This window comes from Apium graveolens, unplaced genomic scaffold, assembly GCF_009905375.1.
Source record: "Apium graveolens cultivar Ventura unplaced genomic scaffold, ASM990537v1 ctg25, whole genome shotgun sequence".
Lineage (NCBI taxonomy): Eukaryota > Viridiplantae > Streptophyta > Magnoliopsida > Apiales > Apiaceae > Apium > Apium graveolens.
The window spans coordinates 119601-144602 of NW_027417693.1; the positions used below are offsets into that span (position 1 = coordinate 119601).

General features: G+C 31.3%; 1 long non-coding RNA gene and 3 other non-coding genes across 4 annotated transcripts in view; 1 reads left to right on the forward strand and 3 right to left on the reverse strand.

Moving 5' to 3' along the window:
• Positions 1–25002, forward strand: part of LOC141700539 (uncharacterized) — a 45243-nt gene that overhangs the window by 5779 nt on the left and 14462 nt on the right. The window contains exons 10-14 of the long non-coding RNA XR_012566404.1: positions 237–1983; positions 2077–3360; positions 3976–4118; positions 6856–6990; positions 8332–8816. This is a non-coding gene — a long non-coding RNA (uncharacterized LOC141700539). The remainder of the gene's footprint in view (positions 1–236; positions 1984–2076; positions 3361–3975; positions 4119–6855; positions 6991–8331; positions 8817–25002) is intronic.
• LOC141700549 (U5 spliceosomal RNA) lies at positions 867–981 on the reverse strand. The gene has a single exon (XR_012566410.1). It is a non-coding gene; the product is annotated as a U5 spliceosomal RNA (small nuclear RNA).
• On the reverse strand, positions 6303–6405 carry LOC141700555 (U6 spliceosomal RNA). The gene has a single exon (XR_012566415.1). It is a non-coding gene; the product is annotated as a U6 spliceosomal RNA (small nuclear RNA).
• Positions 8625–8820, reverse strand: LOC141700564 (U2 spliceosomal RNA). Its single transcript, XR_012566423.1, has one exon. It is a non-coding gene; the product is annotated as a U2 spliceosomal RNA (small nuclear RNA).

Here is a 25002-nt window from a genome sequence, read left to right on the forward strand (position 1 = left end):
TCATGGGAAATGACCAGACATGCTTCCAAATTGTTTTGCTGTTTTGACCATCTTTGTTAAATTATATATTTGCAAGCTGAGTTCCAAAGAAATTCCAGGAATTCTGGTGGTGTAACAAATTATCTCATTTTAACTTAAACAATCTGTAATTTACTTCCCAAAGGTCAATCGAAGCTTCCACAAAGTTTCACTAACTGGTACTAACAATGTAACATGTCTTGCTTTGATATGTGCAGTGCTTGGATATGCTTGAAAAGGGTCTCTTATTTCCATGATGATCAGTTATCTATATGTAGGATTGGATATTTTTATGCAATCTTAAGAAACCTGTCAACTTGAGCTACAAAATGGTGCGTTGTTGATATAAAACTGCCGTCAGAAATAGTTCTTCCGATCAGATCATGTGTGGCAGACCATAAGTTGTGAGAAAGGAAAAATAATTGGCAGGTTGAAAATTTCTGAGCTAACGCAGGCAATATAAAAAGGTGTTGTGTCTGTTAGACAACTGCAAGACCTAATTGAACACCTAGGTAGATTTCTAGTTACATCTTTAAAATTAATTTTAAATCGTTTTGAACTTATAGTGGCAAAATCAATTTGGTAGATTCTAGTATTTTAAAGGATATATTTCGATTTTTAAATTTTTAATTATGTTAAATTTATGGTTATTTTTTTTTAATTAAAAACAATTATTAAATAGATTTCTATAAATCTTGATATAAGAATTTACACCTTTTTATTTGATTGTTGTAATGTTCAAATAATTTTTACAACCAGCAATGTCATATCAATTTTATATTTAACATTTATGAGTTGCCAATTTGAAATTTCATAATAATTTTTTATAATTTTAAACTTAAATTGTTTGGAGCCAACCAAAGACTCCTCCAAAAATAGGTATATGCCATTATGAGTGACGAGCACACGGTATTCTTTAGTAAAAGGCGAAAGAATAGTTCGTTTTGTGCTCATCGCATGGCTGCATAATTTTACATTTTGCTGAGTGGTAGTTATATATAGGTGTGATAGATGATGCTTTTGAAATAGTTTCGCAGTATATGCTCTTTTAGTGCTATTTAAATATAAGAAGAAATAGTTTAGAGTGCAGATAACCTGTGTAGATGTTTTAAAGCGTGGAAGCAAAACGAGGAGACTGTCATAAAATGTAAAACGGAGTGGTCTAAAAATCAAGCTTCGGCAGGTCTTCAATAGAAAAGGCTTTGCTCTGCCAGGTAGTGCCAAGTAGACCAGGGAAAGAACGCAATAAATTTCTTTGCTGCATTATTTTATGCTAATTATCTTTAGCTTTTCCGATACGAACTCCGAATTAATTAATAGAAGTCATGGGAAATGACCAGACATGCTTCCAAATTGTTTTGCTGTTTTGACCATCTTTGTTAAATTATATATTTGCAAGCTGAGTTCCAAAGAAATTCAAGGAATTCTGGTGGTGTAACAAATTATCTCATTTTAACTTAAACAATCTGTAATTTACTTCCCAAAGGTCAATCGAAGCTTCCACAAAGTTTCACTAGCTGGTACTAACAATGTAACATGTCTTGCTTTGATATGTGCAGTGCTTGGATATGCTTGAAAAGGGTCTCTTATTTCCATTATTATCAGTAGAGAGGTGGTGATCAGTTATCTAATTCCCCAGTTTTTCTCCTCTACCCAATGTATTATGTAGGATTGGATATTTTATGCAATCTTAAGAAATCTGTCAACTTGGGCTACAAAATGGTGCCTTATTGATTTACTAACTGCTGTCCTCTAACAATTGTTCAAGTTAAACAAAGGGAGTGCTTTCATCTTCCTGTTCCATTGTATAATTAATTGCACCAGTTTAGCTATCCTAGATACAAAGCAGTTGACTTGCATAAAGATAAACTACTGTCGCAGACTTCATTTAGAAACCGATAATGTGCTTGAGCCATCCAGCCTTGATTCCTTTTGCAACTTGTCTCAGGTCTCAGCTCTAGAAAGGTAAGTATTTTTTTTTTCAGAAATTTTGACTCATCCCAATAGTTAATGCAATTACAGAGTTTAGTAACTAAAAGACCGTCGGCTCATGGGCAGGCCTTTTAAATCATGACATCACATCGCAATACGGGAAATTGTTGGAAGACACTGGGCTATATAATGGAGCAGTTCTCTCTAGGATTGAGTTAACCGCAACAAAGCCAATCATGTTACTAAAAGAGGCACTCAATTTTTTGGCGTTGTCTCATCTTTATATGTACTGAGGTATAAATCTTCAACATTCATCATGCTTCCCTCCCCCCTGTGGATTAGCATCGTTATATCTTTCGTCAAAGCAGCAGGCATGCTCTACTTTATATTGTTAACTACGCATTATTGATGGACTCTTTGTTTGGATAAAAGATTGGTTCCTTTTCTAAAAAACTTCTGGCAGATAGCACTATCCTAATTATCAAAAAAAAAAGTCACAATGTTCTGTCACACACTATTAGAAAATTTAGTCAGGTCTAAGCTGCCATGTCATATTTTCCAAACCTTCTTTGCCATGATTTTGAACTGAGTAAGGTCACATGTTAAATTAATTTTGCTTTCATGTGAAGTTGTGGACCCTTATTAACAATTTTTTTCATTCCTACCAGACCCGTCTCTGATAGTCTGAATCACTTAGGATATATGAATAATAATAAGAATATAAGCTCAGTTCTACTTATGCAAAAGCATTATCAAGATGTTGCTTAAATTTGAATGAAAAGTAAATAGTGATCATCAAATTTCTTTCGGAGACTTTAGTTCTTCCGAATTAAATGATAAGATTTATATCATTGTAGCAAGACGGGACAAAGTTAATGGAGGGAGAATTTGGACTTGATGCTTACTCATTCGGATCATGTATATGATTAATGACATTTAGTACTGAGCTTTTTAGGGCATATAATTTCCCTTCATGAGTTTGTATCTTTATGTAGGTTCTTGGTCTCTTTTCAGCTAGTATATGTAGTTCTCTTAATATTACTGGGAGGTTAATTTATGATCACAGTCGCAAGAAGTATTGGTTTTGGTTTTATTATTTTCGGCATATACTCTTATATTTCGTGCTTAAATTTACATTTTTTAACCTGTATAGAAAGCCGGAGGGGGCCATATGGTTACAAGTCGTGCACAGTTTCCAAGATACTCAAAGCATGTCTGAGTGTGTACACGTACACCTACTTCAGAGTCCCCACTCTCACACATAAGGCAGTGTTTGTTTTGTAGGAGTTTATTATATTTAAATATTACTATTGACTTGAGGGTTTTTTGGGATTCTCAACTCAAACAAAAACCAAAGCAGAAGATGAAAGAGGAGCTACTGATCAATGCAATTCCCGGCATCTTTTTCCGGTATGTAACTCTTTTCTCCGATCCGTTTTTCTTATACATAATATTAACATAAGCTGTTTAGATTTTGTATCATTTTTTATGCAAATATGTGTATAGTTCTATGTTTCATATGCTGTTTTACCTATCTAAATGGTGATTAGTAGATTATAAGAACATGGTCTTATATATGTTTTTTTTAGAAAAAATATTAATTATTTTAATGTTTTGAAGTATATGAACCTTCAGCAATTCATGTCCAAGGACTAGGAGCCATAGGGCGATGGCTTAAAATAATGATTTTTTTTTTTGCAAAGTTAACGAGAAAAAATACTCATGGTCAGTGGCGGATCTAGGTACGAACATTAGGGTGGTTGAGAAAAAATTAACCATATATTAGAACAATGTTTTGGAGTATATGAGCAATTCATGTCAAAGAACTCGTGAACTTAATTCTAAGTTCTGCTAATGACTATGAACATTTGCATCTTCCAACAATTTGGTCCCTTTATTTGCTTAATTCCGTTCCATTTTTTATATCTTCATTTATATGCTTTGGTTCTGTTTTAAGCGAACATATTAAAAGTTGATTCTGTACATTAATTGACCTCTTGCTCAAATTTCATTCTTAACATGTAGGCATCACTTCTCATGAGAAAATGCTCCATCAGCCATTTAACTTTTGGAGTTGAAACGGGAATCAACCTTTGGCTGTTTCAGACATTCGGGCTTGTTTCGTACATCCCTTCAGATCAGAGGTTATGATGATGAAGTATGTAATGGTAATATGTTATTATGCAATTATGTCCCTTGCCTTAATAGTTATGTTCTCACTGTTGAACCAATTTGTTAAGACACTTGAGTTAGGATTTAGTTATCCCTATAGTGGTGTATTGCATAAATTTTAGACCTGGAATTGTAGACTTAACAACTATGTGAATATATTGAAATAATTACGACACAGATGAACGAGTTTGTTAAAACACTTCAGAGTTCGGTAAACCCTTTTAGTCGGTGGATTGCATTAGTCTTGTAGCTTGATTTGCTCGGAGATCCATACAAAACTCCCCTTGAAGATAGGATATTAATATTCCACTGCAAGTGATAAGCACATGTTATTTTTTAGTAAAATGTGAAACAATAGTTTGCTCTATGCTCATCACATGATCACGCGGTTGCGTTCAATTAGTAGAAATCCGGACAGCTCTTTGATATGTGATGTTAATAATGTTGTTTACCTTATTCGTGCAATGTGGAATTTCTTTTGAAGTCCCAAAAAAATGAATAACCACATGGAACTTGGTAATTCTAAGAGGGGCTTGTATAATTCTGTATATAGTTCTCAACCATGTGGGCTATGTTGGATATGTGGATTGGTGATTCTAGAGTTTTTTGTAGCAAGGTCAAATTATGTGCAGGATGTACTGATTGTACGCTTGAGAACTTATTTGCTGCTAGCTTTCTTTGTAATCTGTTAGCTTGTGACAAGCTGTAGTTCAACCTAATGTGTATATGTATACTGTCCTTGTGCAAGTACCTGTTCATATTGCACCCTATAATCTATTCAGTAAAACTCTGCTTTACATAATATGATTTGAATAAAAATGATTAATAATGTATATATGATTCAATGCAGCAGCAAGGAAGCAATTTATTTCGTGCACAAAAATTTAAAGAAAACTATTTACGGTGAAAAACATAAGTGGGCATGAATCTTGTGAGGGCACAAAGTTAGCTAAATTGAAAAAGTTTTGTTAGTGTACACTGTATCGTGACACTTCTTTAGATACTTTTTAACCTCCATCAGTGTTCAACTTTTTGGAGTTGAGACTTAGGCAGGTTGATAACGAAAACAGGGATCGTGTTGGTTCCGGCGTTCAGGAAAGATCACCTCCTCCATTAAGTCATTCAACGTGTCTATGCGAAAGTGGTATCGATTTCACATGCATATGAAGCATGCAAATATATATTCTAATTGTACAAGTCAGTTAATTTATGTTACTTTTTCTTGTTTTACGATATTCTGTTAGTTGCTACAAACTTATCCTTTTTTGTTAACGTGATCATGTTGATTGCTACAGATCTATCTCATTGAATCCAATAGTAGCTTAATGAGGTAGGCATTATAACTTTTGATTTATCTCGAAACTTAAATTCACAAGCATATCGTATCCGAGCCGGCTTAAGAATCCAGGATGGAAACCTCAATTTGTGCAACTAGAAACCTTTTGATCTCTTAATTGTCGGTCGTACATTTGAAAGAAGGCGATTTCATGGCTAGGTTCAAGAGGGCATGATATAAAAGGCTTATTGCATGTTTCTAGACTCACTTATAGATATGGTTCATATAATATCTTTGATTTGAGAATCAAAATTCTGCACTATTTAGTCAATATGTCAAAAATAAAGGACTAAACTAGCATATTGTGCGGTTAACAATGGGCGAGCGCATACATAGTTACTTTAGAAGTTAGGAGGATTGGTGAGTGCATGCAGGTGCAAATTAACTTTATAAGTAGAGTAGGCCATTGCTCAGAAGTAGTTAAAAATTAGTTGTTACTATTATTGTACATGTGATCTCTAAAACTGTATTAGACTCCTAATATATAACTAGTAATAGGTATTATATTAAGAGATTGTATTTTATTTGTATTCATCATTTTATTGAATAAATTCAAAATAGTGCACTCTAATGACCATTCAATCAGTAAGGAAATCTTGAAATACATTTTTTTCTGGTTAGTTGTATCTTAGCTAATATTTTACAGTCAACCAAAATACGTATGTATTGTGATTGTAATTTTTTTCTATTTTTATGTAATATTTTTAAAAAAATATATTCGGAGATCTAGGACTCGTACGTTTCCTCCACCCCTGATTTCATGGCTAGATTTGAACAAAAAGAGTTTTGCTGGGAGCTTTTTTCAAACAAAACTATGGTCCATTTCCTAGATTTGGTTGGCAAAAAGATTTTGGACCATTTCTCGATTTGTGCGTGTCATCCTTGTGCAGGGGCCATGCTAATCTTCTCTGTATCATTCCAATTTTATTGGATGTCCCCGAAGGGACAATATATGCACTCAAACTGTTACTATATAAAGAATAAGTAATAAATATTCTTAACCAATGTGCGAGATTTTAGAAGAAATCAAGTGTATGTGTATGCCAACATGAAGGCTTTGAATCTATAATTGTGCTCATGCAACGCTTGAGGCATTAGGTGTTATGGATAACAAAGCTGAGCGAGCGTTGCTTTCCTATGGGATTGTTATGGCTTAAAATTTTAGCAGACTGTTCTTTAAATTCTAAGCTAGTCACTGGTTAGATTCCTGCTTATATCTTTTTCTTGTTTGATGTTGTGCTGAAACTTTTCTTTTTCTTGTGCTCGTCTTCTTTTAATACACACTTCATTCATGACATCGTACTATTCATATAGATCAGTGACTGGTTGACGTACTGCAATTGATTCAGGAGTGATACAATTATCAAAAGTGACGGCATCATTTTTTTCCTTTATAGTGTTGAAAAGCAGTGGTAAGCCGAGGACAGAAGTCCAATTTCTAGCATCAAATGGCCGCTCTATCGTCTGCCTGAAGTTAGTCTGCACTTATGTTGCAGAATGTTCACTGCAAGCTGAAGCTGAAACAATCTCAGGTATCCCATAAAAAATAAATGTTTGGTATTATGCAACTTTCTTTTTTGCTAAGTTGTTTTACGTAACTTTGCTGTCAGTGGTTGGGAAAAAACATGATCAAAGTTGCTATAATTAATGTCAGTGGGAATGTTTTACTCTTACTTCAAAATTCCAAGCCCCGTGCCTCCTAAAATCTTGGAACACAAGGCTAATGTCATAAGTCCACATTGAACTATGTTCTGGTGGGGTGAGCCAGGCCTAAGCAATAGTGCAACACTTGGGCGACTCGTGCAACACTTGCTTTTATAAACTTTTAATGGCAACTTTTGCCATTACAGCATATATAAACCAAGTAGACAAGCATATATATAAACTAAATAGCCAACGCTATTTGCAATTTAACAAATATTTATGTAAATTTTGCAATTTAACAAATATTTTCCGTACGTTTTGTGATTTTTTTATATTTATGTAAAAAAATTTATAAAATATATTCCGGGTCATCTTGGACTCGTAGTCGGTTTCCTGCACCCCTTAGCCAAGTGGGAGTTATTATAAGGAAACAAGTGTATGCCAACATGAAGCCTATTTATTTATCAAAGATTAATCTAATTGGGACGTATATATAGAGAAGCTGGTCGCATCCCAAATTAGAAGTGATTGTCCAACATTTTTATGTTGAATAGTGTATGTCATGTTTCTTGATTATAGATTAGTTGGCTAGAAATTCTGTAATTAGAGAGTGGAGGCTTTTTGTCCCTAGGCACCAAAGGTTGTATATTCCACTTGGTCATAATTCTTAGTATTCATCAAATTTTTATATAACTTTGTTTTAACTATAATTTATCCAAGTTGTGAGTAACCTGCCTTTTGGAAATTTGTTTTAAGTGTGTTGAAATGGTTTAACATGTGGTGAGCACATTCCATGGTTTAACATGTTATTTTCTATGAAGTGAACTTTAGACTTTGCATCACAACATGAATTGTAACATGTTTGCTAACACGGATGCAACCATCGGTATTCTCGTCTCCAGTATTGGAATCTTGAGAAGCTGCCTTCTATGTTATTAGTATAGTTTCATTTAGTAAAAGCTGATAAATCCTTTAAAGGTTGAGATTTGAAACAATTTGTGTCATCTGCCATCGTCCCACCCGTGGGGGTATTCAACTGAATTTTCAGAGCCACCCTGTACGAATGTAAAAAGGCGATTGTGTGAATGAATAACAGTTTGCCTGCTGAATTTTATTCTTTTCATGTTTGCTGTTGTGGTGAAACTTTTTTTTATGTTGTGCTTGTCATTTAATACAATTCCTTCATGACATCGTACCATTCATATGAATCCGTGACGGAATTGATGCAGGAGACGATATAATTATAAAGAGTGATGGCATCTTTTATATTCCTCGGGAGTGTTGAAAAGCAGACAGGAGTGCAATTTCTAACAACAAATCTGTTCTTAAGTTGCAGCTATTCACCCAAGCTAAAAACTTTCACAGGTATTCTATCAAAAGTTTTTATGTTCTGTTTTTATGCAACTTTGCTCAGTCACTAAAAACAAGATGTTATTATCCACACCAGAATTTTTATCAACTGTAATGCTTAGAACATGAAATCAAGGCTAATTGTGATTAACAAACATTGAACTATGTTTTGGTGGGGTGAGCCAGGCCTAAGCAATAGTGCAACACTTGGGCGACTCGTGAAGAACCCTATAGCAAGCTATTGTGAAGGATCTTCCCCCTTAAAAAATTAATTTAATATCGTGTGAGCCAATGACCCACATATCAGATATTAAACTGATAAGAACAGATACTACACTTGATCTTAGCCAAAAGGCCGAGAAAGGTATGCTTTAAACAGTCTGCCTTTTGAACTAAAACGTCGTGGCTTTTAAGATCTTCATTATTGATTTATTTTCAAGTCCATAGTACTGATTCACGAACTATTAATTGCAGTCCATAATCTATAATCTGCTGTTCTAACTTTGTTGATTACCTAGATGAACATGGTTATACTTTTACACTTCTATTTTTTTAATTTCTTTTGGAAAAAAAATCATTGCAACTTTTGTGATTATATCATGTATAATCTAGCATAAAGTCATCATGTATCCTCTTCTGATTTATGAACTCCGAATTAATTAATAGAAGTCATGGGAAATGACCAGACATGCTTCTAAATTGTGTTTGTTGTTTTGACCATCTTTGAATGGTGCACTGACCATGCAGGACCAGACTTGGTCACCTGTCTCCTTAGAAATCAAGGATACAGAGGTACGATTCCTATACAGATCCTGTTTAAGTAAGGTCGTGACCTAGAGGCTTGTAATATGTCTTGCTTGGATGTGCTTGAAAAGTGTCTCTTATTTTCATGATCAGTTTTCTGTTTACCCAATTTTTTTCCTTTACCCATTTATAAGATTAAAGTAACTTTAAACATGTAGACATCTTTAATTGTAGAAAATGAATTTGTTTTAAATTTGCTATTCACTTCAATTCTATTTGATCAATTTCATATCTAATTTAATTATATTTTATATATATATCTAATTTATATTTTCAAAACTATATTTCACATATTAAGTTCATTTTTTTGAAACAAACGTACTTCATTAACAATTTAAATCAAGATTCAATTCATGATTAAGGAAATCAGGGGGATAATACCCTCATTATACATATAATAAGTAGCTAGTATATGCATCACATTATTCGCATACCTCGTAGTAAACACAATAAGCACGTGATTAAAGTGCTTACATAACTCAGGACAATCCAACACAATAATGTGGAAATAACTCTATACTTAACTTCCCTTGCAAGCTTCAACCAACACTTTAGAATCGGACACAAACATTCAATATTTTGTGGGTCAATATTTTTCAGGTCGGGTTAGTGTCAGACCTAAAATTCGACTTAAGAAATTGACCCGACATGAACCCGGCCTGTAATTCGAAATTGACAGCCCTATCTTTTTTACAAATACTACTCTCTATCTTTATATAATAGTTTGTTTGACTTTTTTGCACATAATTTTAAGAAGTTTGACTATATAGTAAATGATATTATTTTAAAAAATATATAAATAAAAAACTTAGTTATAATTTTTATTTCAAAAAAAAGTTTGGAAACAATTCTTTTTACTATAATGACAAAACTCTTAAAAGTAATCATAAAAAAAAGTCAATACACTGCTATTTACAAACAGAAGGTCTGACGAGGATTCATTTTTATACATATTTCAATATATTTAAATACTTGTAAATAAAGATTTTAAAATTTTTTTATTAAAAAATTAAATTTTTCATTTTTATAAATAACTTAAACAAAGCCATTATAAGAGATAATCACCAAAATACTACAATTTCAGTATGTTTGGCCCAACCTACCCATCAAATACGTCAAATCGTCTAATGCATCTATTAATTTTAAACAAATAGGGTGAGACGCCTGTTCGTAAAAAATAGTTACTTGAATTCCGCAAAAAAAAATAGTTACTTGAATATTTGTACAATTATTTTAAAAAATTAACTAATTTTAAAAAATTGAATTCCAGATGTAAAGTTACGCATGGTACATAAATGGATTATTATCTTATTTATTAATCATTTTTTAGTTTGATAATATATCTCATATCTCTTTAACATATTTTTTATTATAAAAAGTAACTAAAATGTACATTATAATTTTTAAAGAAAATATTGAAAATAGAATCACTTATATATAAATAATCTATATTGGTATTACACATTTAGATAAGTTCAAATTATAATGAGTCAATACATTTTAGTTTATTTCGAATTTGAAATAAGAACTTGGCTCATTGTTCAAAAAATACTCGAAATTTGACTACAGGACCCGGCCAAAAAACATCGTCAGATTCTACGTTTAGTAAATTTAAATTACAAGACCGGCGAGAATATCTTACCAATAATGTGAAATTTTCTAATATCTTATGTTAATATAAATTAATGTGTTTGAGGTCTTTATAGGATCAAGTCAATTGATTATTTGTATTAAAATTACTAACTTCATTGGTAGCGCAATACTGTTTTTGGGTATTGTCCCGATTTTAAAAATATTCAAAATTTGACATGAGATCTCACGAGATTTGTTAAAACTAAGATGATATATTAAATTGATTTATTTTTTCATTTTCACTTAAAAAAACTAGCTTTTTAAAAAATATTATTTTAGATAAGCAATATTCATTGATCAAGATAATATTGTACAAATATTTTGAATTATTCAAATAAAAGTTATATCTATACTATATTGTAATATTTGATTCAATGCATTTTATACTATTTAAAGAAAAAAAATATTGTTCAATAATTTAGAGGAACTAACCAGTTCAACTTTTATTTATAAAACTTTATCGAATTGAAAAATATTTAATTTTAAGAGAATAATATACAATGTTATAGAATTATTATATGAAGAAATATTAGAGTCGTAATGGAAGAAACTTAAAAATGGTTTAAATAACAATATAATTATAATTTTCCTTCGAATTCTTGAAAAATATCATGAATATTAATAATAAGTCTTTACAATATATAATCTCTTCTATAAATAATAGGAGAACAAGGATATAATTTCATGAGATTAAAAAGTTTCATTGAAAAGAATAAATTACCCCTGTTTTTAATATTTATATAAAATATGTGGTTTATGGGAATCGAACTCAAGTTATTTCATTCAACTATACAACCTCTTACCACTACACCATATTGTCACATATATTTTTTTATCATACACATAATATGTAAGTGTGTTAAAGGAATATTTTATTTAACTTTAAAGATACTTACTTGAATTCCGTAAAAAAAGGACAGATAGTTGAATATTTGTACAGTTAATTTTAAAGAATTGAATTCCAGATATAAAATTAGGCATATTACATGAATGAATTATTATCCTGTTTATTATTTATTTTTTAGTTTGAAAATATATCTCATATATTTATAACATATTTTTTATTATAAAAAGTAATTAAAATGTATATATATAATTTTTAAAAAAATATTGAAAATAGAATCGCTTATATATAAATAATCTATATTGGTATTACATATTTAGATAAGTTCGAATTATAATAAGTCAATGCATTTTAGAACTTGGCTCATTGTTCAAAAACTACTCGAAATTTGACTACAGGACTCGGCCGAAAAACATCGTCACATTCTATGTTTAGTAAATTTAAATTACAAGCTCGGCGATAATATCTTACCAATAATGTGAATTTTTTTAATATATTATGTTAATATAAATTAATGTGTTTGAGGTCTTTATAGGATCAAGTCAATTGATTATTTATATTAAAATTATTAACTTCACTGGTAATGCATTATTATTTTTGGGATTTGTCCCGATTTTAAGAATATTTGAAATCTGAAATGAGATCTCACAAGATTTGTTAAAACTATGATGATATATTAAATCGATTTATTTTTCATTGTTCATTTTAAAAAAACTAGCTTTTTAAAAAGAATTCTTTTAAATCAGCAATTTTCATTGATCAATATAATATTGTACAAATATTTTGAATCATTCAAATAAAAGTTATATTTATACACTATTATAGCATTTGATTCAATACATTTTATATTATTTAAGTAAAAAACATATATTGTTCAATAATTTGAAGGAATTAACAAGTTCAACTGATATTTATAAAACTTTATCGAACTGAATTTTTTTAATTTTAGGAGAATATTATAAAATGTTATCAAATTATTATACGAAGAAATATTAAAGTTGTAATGAAAGAAACTTAAAAACAGTTTAAATAACGATATAAATACAATTTTTCTTTCGAATTCTTGAAAAAAATCATGAATATCAATAATAAGTCTTAAATATATATAATTCATTTTTATTTTACAACCATGATTGATATCCGGTTGCGTACAAAATAGATATGGATTGTTTGTCAGTGATAATTTGAATACCATATATAAATTATAGCAATTTATTTATTACATAATTTTTATTTTTGAATAATTATAAATGCATGATATTTAAGTAATCAATTGTCTCGCTAGATGTTAATAATGATTATACATGCACATAAATCAGATATTTATCATATAAATACTTGAAACCATCATAATTTACTAAGAGATGTAACATACAATAATTTAAATGCTAACACACACACATACATATAACTTAGTCTTACTTTGTTAACAATAGTGTAAATAAAAAACTACCATTTTCCCATACATACATACATTGAATTTCAAAAACTAATATTTTTCATTAAAATTAACTTTAATACTAGCAATAATGTAAATTTTACATTATTGTATATTATGATTGCAAGTCATTCTAAACTCAGTAGAGAGGGGGACATGGAGCTTGTTGGAGATAAATTTTATCTCCATTTCTTCAAAATTTGACTCAAGTGTTTGGAGTTGCTCTAAAAATATTATAATTGCATAATGTATAAAAAAACTCTAGAAAATGACCTGTGCCTCGCACGGGTTATTATGCTAGTTTATTTTTATGTTACAACCATGATTTATACTCAGCTGTTCAAAAAATAGATATGGATTATTTGTCAGTGATAATGTAAATACCATGTATAAATTATTGCAATTTATTTATTACATAATTTCAATTTTTGAATAATTATACATGCATGTTATTTAAGTAATCAATTGCCTCAATAAATGTTAATAATGATTATATATGTACATAAATCAGATAATTAACATATAAATAATTGAAACCGTCGTAATTTACTAAGAAATGTAACATATAAGAATTTAAATGCTGACACACATACATATAACTTAATTTTTACTTTATTAATAGTAGTGTAAATAAAAACTAACACTTTTTCATACATACGTTTAATTTCAAAAACTAATATTTTTCACTAAAATCAACTTTTATATAAACAATAGTGTAAATTTCACATTATTGTATATTGTGATTGCAAGTTATTCTGACTTCAGTTATGCATTTTTTATCTTGTTAAATTGAGTAAACTAATTGTAAGTTAATAGTGAACTTAGTAATAATATAGACCAATACATATAGTTTATTTAAATAAAATTCAAAATTTTTTGTCAACTCTGTATTCAACATATATGTTAATTTTTAGACTTTTATTTATATACATACTAACGGCATTCTACAAATTAATTTTAATCGTTTCGTTTTAAACGTACACTGACTACCATGTTTATATTTATTCATTAAATACAAATTATACAACACAAACAAGAATATATATTTTTCTTAATGAGATATATTAGAAACGTTGTATAATTTGGTAATGTCTTGTATGAAAATTATACACATTGATAAATAATCAACTTGTATTTGATATACATTAGACATCTTACAACATTTATAAATAAGAAAACAATTAAGAACATTATAATTGCATGATGCATAAAAAAATCTAGAAAATGACAGGTGCCTCGCACGGGTTATTATGCTTTTTTTTTGACAAACAAGGGAAAATTTTATTAATACTGTGACTCACTCATCAATACATTACTGACATCAATAGGAATAGAAAACCTATCGAAAACTCGATCTGGAAAAGAATATGACAAGCGAGCAAGCTCGTGTGCCGCCATATTAGCAGACCGTTTAACAAAAAACAGAGAAAATGTGTTCAAATCCTGAAGCATATCACGGCAACATTGAATGACCTGTCCAAAAGGGAACACATCAAAACTTTGCTTCTGATTGCCTGGACCACCGTCAAACAATCCGTCTCCACCACTGTCTTGTTCTGACCTTCACTTTTAAGCCAGCTTAAGGCCTCTTTTACTGCTATGGCCTCAGCCATGTTTGCCGAAATCAAACCAAAATTACACTTCATTATGGCTTGTGTAAGCTCCCCTCTGTTGTCTCTAGCTATCACCCATAAACCTAAAGCATTATACTCAGAAAAAATCGCTGCATCCACCGAGATCTTCATGAAACCAATCTGTGGCGCTACCCAGGCCTCATTCCCGTCCCCTTTCATGAAATAAGGATAATGAGAATGTGATTTATTTTTTGGGCAATGTTCCATTGTAGAAGATACTGTTTAGCTTTAGCAATCACGACGTTTACTCGAGTATAATTTTTATTCCAAACCAACTCATTCTTCGCTTTCCATAGGGACCAACAAACTGTTGCTACCATAGCTTGCTTTTCTCTGTCACAAATGTCTAGCACTCTTCCCCACCACTCTTGAAATCTTGTATTTTCATTGAAAGAAACCTGTACCAGAACTCGTTCCCAACATTGAGTTGCAAGATCACAACTACAGGGAATATGTTCCACCGTTTCCATTCCCCCCTACAAACCTGACATATAGGGTCTACTTGCACATTTTTCTGAATTAGAGCAGACAACGTAGGTAAACAATTAGTTAGAGATCTCCACATAAAGTTGAGTACCTTTGGTGGTGCTTTCAATCTCCAGGTTTTCCTCATTATGCTATACTGGTACTCTTGCCTCCAAAGACTCTTCTGAGCTTGTAAAAGTCTGTACGCACTACGAACTGTATATTGTCCAGTTGCTTCTTCACCCCAATACATAACATCATCATTTTCATTGACGTTTGGTCTAATCCTTCTGATGCACTGATGGTCCCTGTCATTGAACATATCTCGAAGAATCTCCTCATCTCATTCTCTCTGGTTGTTGACCATTAGAGCACTTACCTTGTGATTTTCCAGTCCTCGAATATCTGACGTTATAAAAGGATTGTTGTCATCTAACAACCATGGCTGCCCTATAATATTAACTGCATTACCTGAACCTATTTTCCACCTCATGCCTGCTGAAATCACTTGTTTAGCCTCCCAGATGCTACGTCATACAAAACTTGGGTTATTTCCAATATTCGCTTCCATGAACGAATTGTTAGGAAAATATCGTGCTTTATAAAGTCTGGTGGCCAAACTGTTAGGATTAGTAATGAATCTCCAAGCCTGTTTACCGAGCATAGCCAAATTAAAGTCTCTAAAGTCTCGAAATCCCATACCCCCAGCTGATTTGTGATGACTTAAACGATCCCAACTCATCCAATGAATGCTCATATTGTCATTCGTTTTAGAGTTCCACCAAAACCTTAATACTTCTTTCCAAATCTTTAGTGATTTCAAGAGGTAATAAGAAAACACTCATCGTATAAGTCGGTAAGGCTTGAATAACTGATTTGACCAGAATTTCTTTTCCTCCCTGTGAGATTATTTTCCCATCCCAGCTCAATGTTCTCTTCTTCACCTTGTCTTTCAAAAAGCCGAAGGTTGTCACCTTACTACGCTGCATCATATTTGGAAGCCCCAAATACTTAAAATTTTCATCTGCTTCCTCCATCTGCAGTATACTGCATAGTTGCTGTCTTACCCCCAAGTTCGTATTTGTACTAAAAAATACTGAAGATTTTGTTTTGTTCACCATTTGGCCCGAAGCCATTTCATATTTTGACAGAATCTCCAGCATTCTATGGGCTTCATCTTCCTGAGCCTTGCAATATAGGTATGAGTCATCCGCAAAAAGCATATGGTTAATAGCATGAGCTCGTTTACACACTCTTACCCCTTTAATCAACTTCAGACTTTCATACCTGTTCAGAAGTGCTGAGAGCCCCTCCGCACATAGGATAAACAAGTACGGAGATAAAGGGTCTCATTGGCGTAGACCGCGAGTTGGCACTATAGGACCTATTTCTCTACGAGCATGCACAATCTGATAAGAAACTGTCCTGACACACTGCATGATTAAGTGAACCCATCTTTCAGCGAAACCCATCTTAAGGAGAATTGCTTCTAAATAGCTTCATTCAATGCGATCATATGCCTTACTCATATCAAGTTTTAAGGCCATATACGCATCTCTCCCTCTTCTCTTCCACTTTAGGGTATGAATCACCTCGTATGCTATCATTACATTATCCGAGATCAAACGCCCTGACATGAATGCACTTTGATTTTCTGAAATCACTTGGTCAAGTGTGCCTTTTAGCCGATTTGCAATGCCCTTAGTAATGGTCTTCATTAAAACATTACACAGTGAGATCAGACGTAAATCACCAACTACCACTGGACATTTTTTCTTGGGGATGAGGACGATATTCGTTGCATTCAAATCACCAATGACTGTCCCTGAGTTAAAGAAACTGCTAACTCGATTAACTACATCTTGTCCCACCGTTTGCCAATATTTCTGATAGAAACCGGGCGTCATCCCATCGGGGCCCGGGGCTTTGTCCGGGTTCATTTGAAACAGGGCTTCTTTAACCACCTTTACTGTAATTGGCTGCAACAAGATTTCATTCTGGTCCCTTGACACCGTTGTGGGAATGTAACTAATAACCTCCTGCCAATCCACTTCCTTAGCTGTGAACAAATCCGAGAAATAACCAGACATCAATTCATTAAACCATTTTCCCATTACACCCACCGGCCTTCTGCATTTTTGAGTTTGTTTATTTGATTATTTCTTCTCATGTTAGAAGCATAAGAATGGAAAAATTTACTATTTTGATCACCAGCACTCATCCAAAGTTGTTTAGATCTTTTGCGCCAAAAGATCTCATGTTGATTTAGTACTTTAGTAAACTCATTTCTTGCTTCTCTGTACCTCTCTTTCGACACATCATCCTTACCACCCTTGTACTGCTTCATCTCCAATTTACACCTTTTAATTCTAGTACTGAAATTGCCAGTGATCTCTTTCCCCCATCCTTCCAAACACTTACTGCAATTTTTGATTTTTTGTATAACATTTGCTTCAATATCCGCATTCCAGGCGTCTTGAACTATCACTTCACACATTGGCTCCATCATCCACGCGTTTTCAAATTTAAAACGATAGGGAGCATGAATATGAGCTACTACCTGAGGGACTAAAAGAATAGGACTGTGATCACTAGGCGTACCTTCAATGTTGTACAGTTTTGCCATGGGAAATAAACTCAACCACTCTGTATTAGTTAACGTCCTGTCCAGCCTCACCTCCATTATGTTATTTGTATCTCGCCCCCTTTCCCAAGTGAATTGGTGACCCACAAGAGCCATGTATGTGAGTCCTGCATCCAATAAAGCTTCATTAAAGCCATCTATAAGAGCAGTCGGATATTGTGAACCTCCTACCTTGTCACCAGTAGTTACAACATTATTTACATCCCCAATAACGCACCACGGAAGATTAGAGTCTCGTGCAAGATTCCGAAGAAGGTCCCAAGTGCGACATCTTAAAGTTCTATTAGGCTCACCGTATAAACATGTTAAACGCCATGCTTCCACATTCTCCATTTTAATTTTGACGTCAATATGATTTTGGGAGAAACCTAGTAATTCTACTTGATCATTCTCTTTCCAGAACAAAGTTAAGCCACCGCATCTTCCTATCGGATCAACAACAAACATCCCCTGATAACCTATCTTTAACTGCACCCATTCCATTTTTGATTTTTTTGCTAACGTTTCACAAAGAAATATAAATTCGGGCTTTTCTTGACGAATCAAGTCTGTAAGGAACTGAATATTCCGGGGGAAGGCCCGCCCCTCGGCAGTTCCAACTAATGGTATTCATAATGACTGGCGGGTCTGCAGTGCAGATCCCGCCATTTCCCCGTTTTTTGAATTAGTAATGATCATTCTTCCCTCATCTGTCATGTCTATATCCGAGTCTTGTGTATTCGCATTTTCAAGAGGCCCACTGTCATTGGGCTCTTCTATTCTCCTGCGTTTTGGGTCAGTAACTTGCAGCCCAATCTCCTCATTTGAATTCTTGTTTTCCCTCGTTAATTCCTCATTATTTTCCATATTTATTGGATATAAATTTTTCCCAATAATTGCTCCTATAATCTCTCCCCCCCCCCAGTTTGTTTTGAGCTAGCTGTCTTATCCATTCCATTCCCCAAATTAACGGGATTATGATCCTTGACCACGTCAATTGTGGTAACCACTTTCCTTCCCTCGTCATGGGGTTGTTCTACCGGAAAAGCCACCGGATTTTTTCCTCCCTGCCTCAACCACTTGGCTCCCATAGTGTGATTTCGACGTCTCGGTTCAGCCTTTATCCAAAGTCCATAAGGTTTTTCAATCTCCTCCGATTGAGTATCAAACAACTTGTCACAGAACTTGTCACCATGACCAATCATTCCACAGATAAAACAGAACGTAGGTACTCCTTCATATCTAAAGTTCACCCAGCACCAATTCGTTTGACTTTTACGTAGCTTCATTCTTCTTTTTAATGGCTTCTGCAAATTGATGGTGACTCGAACTCTGAGATATTCTCGCCAGACCCCCGCGAAATTGTTCTCATCAGATTCAATAAACGTCCCAATGTAGTTTCCCACATCTGTTACTACCCTCTGAGACATAAATCCAACGTGCATACCATGCAATTGCACCCACATATCTAATTTATTAATTTCTAATGTTCTTGGATTGTCCCCTTCTTTCATCCGTTCAAAAATCAAATGAAATCTGCCAAAAGTCCATGAACTGCCTTCTATGACTCGAGCAATATCGACCTCATGATAAAACTGAAAAACATACCTATTTCGATCCACCTCCTTTATGTACACCCATTTTCCTGGCCTCCATAAAGCAGTCATTCTATGCTGCATTGCTTAAAAATCTATGGGCGATTCTGTCAAAAATCTTCCTACCAAACACCAGCGGACATCAATCTCTGAAAGTTCCTCTGTATTCTCCTCGTATGAGATGCCTCCTTCCTCCTCATCATCCAGTTTAAACCTAGCAAAACTTGCTTCCATTTCTTGTATACCAGCCATGAGAAATAGAGTTGAAATATTTGATTGTTTAAGATTTAAGATAAGGAAAAAGATAGATCGACTAGCTATACTGACGAATCAATAACTAGGGTTTATAGACTTTCAACCATGGCAACAGCCAAGACATTAAATTTATTTAGTCGTTTCCTATTGAACTTAAAAAAGAAGCATATATTAGTTTGTATTAGTTCAACGCTACTATACCGACTAACTAATTATAAATGATTTAGCGTGTTTAACTGGTATTTTGGGTCAAAATTTTGAAATATGGTAGACAAGTCGATGATAATTGAAAATATGACATTTTGATAACAAGTCCACATTATAACGGGTGAAAAAGCAAATTAGTAGGGGATCATCCCTTTCACACATAAATTTTATATAAATTCATTTTGGTTTGAAATTATAATTTTAAATTCATGCATAATTAATTAGTATCATTTGTTTTTACATGTTGTAGTTTTTCATTGTTGATAATACATTTTTTTTGTATTTGTACTAAATTATATCACCTTTGTCCCCCTCATTTCTTTACAGTTTTTCCACTTATTTGACACATATTTGAAGGCAATTATAAAGTATATTTTCGTAATTTATTTTTAAATTTTTTCTTTAGTATAAAAGTTTGAACATTATATTTTTATTTAGAAGAAAAAAATTTAAAAATGATTAATGCAACTACATTTAATAAGAGTATTTAAGTTTGTGCCGAGTCCCCATCACTGATGTAAAGAATTGAGGAGGACGGAAGGAGTATATGTTATTTGTAAAAGAGAATATATTTAAATGTTAATTTATATATGTCGTTGGCAACATTCAAATCTGTGATTCGTGTATAAAATAATTTTAATATTTATAATTACTTTTGTTGTTGGTGAGATTCAAACATAAGATTAATATATATAATAATTTTAACACTAAATTTACTGATTCTTATAAACTTAATATAAAATATTTAAAAATTATAGGATAAGATACAATTTTAAGAAAATACATGACCGTAAATTTTAAGAAAATACATGACTGTAAATTGCGAACTAAATTTTATATTGTCCCTCCCTCTCAATCTCTTTCTCGCTCTATGTAAGAGTTATAACTTTACTTGATCTTGTTCATGTAATTGTGAGATATAAAACATATATTGCGTACAATTATGTAGCTGTTGTGATTTGAAATCTAGATACAGAGTTACCATTTCTAACATGATATATATATATATAATTATATATAGAGGAAAGTTCTATGGAGACCACTTTTTCATCGGAGACCTTGGAGACCACATATGTTCTGCAATCAAAACACTTTAAAATATATTATTTTATGAAGTATGATTTACAAGTATCACTAATTCATTAAAATTGTTGAAGATAATTTAAGTTTAATAAGTAAAATTTGTATGTTCTGCAAGCTAAACAAATATTCTGCAAACTTAACATGTTTTGCAGAATAAAATATTTTTGTAATGTTTTACATGCGGTACATATATGATATTCAAGATTTTGAATAAAATAAGGATCTTTGTAGAGCATGATTCGCAAAATAATATGTTTTGCAATGTTTTTTTTGCAATATTTTGCTTGCAGAACATAAATGGTCTAAAAAAAGTGGTCTCCATAGAACTTAACTCTTTATATATATATATATATATATATATATACATATATATATATATAGGGTCAGATTCAGTGGGTAACTATTTTATTAAGGTAACTAAGTAACTATTTCTCATAGGTCCACGTATATAACACGTTCATCAACTTTAACACGTTAATGTTTTACAGTTTATTGTTCTTAACTAGTTTATTGTTCTTAACTACTTTGTGTTCAACAATTTATTGTTCTTAACTACCCTTATGTTCTACAATTTTGATATTTTGTTCTGTATTCTTTAACAAGTGTGCTGTGTTTTTTTAAGTATTTTACATTGTAGTGTTCTTTATTTTTTTGCATCTAGTAATTATGTATTCTATAATTAATTTTATGTTCTTTAATTATTATTTTTATAAGATTTGTTCTTTACCGGTGTTCTTTATTTTTAATTAATGTTATGTAATTTGTATGTGTTCTGTATTTTTAAGTAATGTTATGTAATTTTTGTATGTTCTCTTTTTTAGTTAATGTTATTTTTAACTAATGTTAGTGAAAGTTTAACATGTTATATAATTATTTTGTGTACTGCATATTTTTTTTAGTGTTTTGTATTTTTTAACATTGTTGTGTTTTATAATACTTGTTTGTTCTTTAAAATTTTGATCCTGAATATTGTTTTTTTAGAGTTTTATTTGTCTGTTTTATGTTATTTTTAGGTTTTCTAATTTTAAAATACTATTTGTTAGAAAATAAGGGATAGAAAATATGTAAAAAGAGATTATTGACAAAATTAAAAAATTTACATAACACATCAACATTGTACATGCCTTTTTTTACTTTTCATCTTAAAGTACAATTTGTTGTGTTGCAATTAAAAACACATGTAACATATAGATTAATAAATTAAGTTTAAGGTGTTTTATAAAACTAAACACATGTGTTTAAAAGTACAAGTTAATTAGGTTTTTAAACATCTCTTAACGTGTTAACGTCGTGTAGTTAGTTATTTTTTATGTTTTCCAAATCCATCTGGCAAATTGAGTTATCATTTGATACTCCCTCTATATATTTTTTTATATATATATATAGGGTCAGATTCAGTGGGTAACTAGTGTATTGGAGTAACTAGGTAACTAGTTATGATTGGTACACGTATGTAACACACGTAGGGTTAGTTATTATTTTATAAACGTGTGCTGCGATTTTTAACTATTTTATATTTGCATCTAGTAATTATGTATTCTAGAATTCTAGAGTTATTTTAATGTTCCTTAATTATAATTTTTGTATGGTGTATTTTCTTGTCAGTATTTTTTAATTAATGTTATGTAATTTTTATGTGTTCTGTATTTTTAATTAATGTTCTGTATTTTTTATGTGTTCTTTTTAACTAATATTATGTAATTTTTATGCGTTCTGTATTTTTAAATAATGTTATATAACTTTTTTATTCGATAATTATTTAACACAACACATCAAAACACCTACTTTTTTTGTAATATTATTTTTTGTATTGTTTATTTTTTCTAAACTATAATTTTATTTACATGTTACAAAAAATCTAAAATACTATAAAAATAGTAGACCATGATACAACAAATATGTGTTCAAGCATGATCTAGCGTGTTCAATAAATTGACATTAAAATAAATAAACACGTACGTTTTCTAACAAATAGGATTTCAAAATTAGAAAAATTAGAAAGAACATAAAACAAACAAACATTTGGAAAAAAAATACTAGTGTTGAAAATAAAATTATTTAAAGAACACAAAATAAAAATAGAACACAACAATAATAAAAAATAGAGAACAGTAAAGAAAAATGTACCGTACAAAAAATGAACAATAAAAAGGTGTTTAAAAGTGAGTTAGGTTTTAAACGTCGTTTCAATTTACACTAACGCTGAGTAGTTAGTTATTTTCTATGTTCTTTTAAAGAATCTTGGCCCGTTAATATACAATTAATCTATGGCTCAAATTAGGTTACTAAGTTACCCAGTTAAATTGAGTTATCATTTGATCCTTACTATATATATATATTTAAGAGTGGAGCTTTACTTCATCTTGTTCATCTAATTGTGAGGTATAAGAGCACAAGTTAAGTTATCAGTTTTTCTAAAATTTGAGTTTTCGTTTCTAAGGTGGTATATATTTATATTTCTAAGAGTTGAGTTTTAGTTCATCTTATTCATGTAATTGTGAGATATAAGAATACGTATTAAGTTACAAGCTCTTCTAAAATCTCAAAATATGAGAGTAAGGTCCTTTTTCAATATCTTATATTATGGAATTAATTTATTTTTCGTGTTAATGATAAATTGTGAGAGATGTTAGGGATGGCAGGAATCGAAACGGAGTCTTATACCAGTCTGAGCTCTATTCCCAAGTCAAGAAATCAGTCGCTCTAAAATCTTAAGGTATTAGGATTTGGACTTACAAGGATCGCACAATTGTGAATCAATGAATATTCTGTTTGTTTTTTATTTGATATTTGAATACAAAATTGCCTATTCCAACAAAAGAGATAACGAAATGAATAAAAAAGGTAAAAATCAAACTAAAAGTCCTACCATATTTCGTTTATTGTACTTTATCACAATTTTATATTAATATTCGAGCACTTTCGGTCACTCGAAATCCCATACACAAGTTGAAGAGTAGATCACGAGCACCTCTTTTTGGTACGTAAAATACTTAATAATTATGAGATCGTGTGAGTCATTTGCCGGTTCGAACTCTCGTACCATATCAAGAAATCAGTTGATTTAAAATTCAATGCATTAGAGGAATGACCGATATTAATCTTATAATTTGTTATTATTAACGGGTTTTGAATCTAAAAACTTGAGTTGCCTATAATTTTAATACTTGGATCTAACTGCCAATGATCATTTGATTAAAAAATATGGTCACCGTGATTAAAAGAGATAACCAAATTAAATTGTGAGATGAATCAAATTACATTTCATTTATCTGTGCCTGCAAAATTTTATTAATATTGTTTGGTAAATGATAATTTTAATATGTTATTTATGAGATTCGAATTTTACATCCTTTTACAAATTTTAAGATCAGATGTATAAGTTATTATTAACTTAAATTAAAATATATAACAATTGTGAATAAAAGGATCAAACTAGATTTAACCGGATTAATTAACTGATTACTTCCTAGCTTTAAAAAGCAAGAAAAGCAATTAGAATTTTAAAATGAAAGAAAGTAAGTGGGAAGTAAGAAAATTATTTTCACTTTGTGCTCCCGAATTTTAAAATAAAAAAATAAGTAATAATAAATACAAAATAGATATATTTTTACCGCAAAAATGCGATGACTTTACTTTTGAATTAATTACCTCGTTCCTTTTTAAAAACTAAGTATGATTTGTCTAGTGTGTGCCCATGGAAACATACTAAGAAAATGTGATAGATTAGTTGTAAAAATTTCATTGGTGGGTATTTTTGTGCACGCAGAGGTCCATCATTATTAATGAGCTCTCCACCAATCAAATTTTTACAACTCATCTATCACACTTTTTTAGCATGTGCTCATGACGGGCACACACAACTTATTTTGATTTTTCATATTTTTATTAACTTTAATTTTAAAATATATTTTTTATATTTTTATTAACTTTAATTTAAAATCCACGAATAACAATAGTTGTATTTATA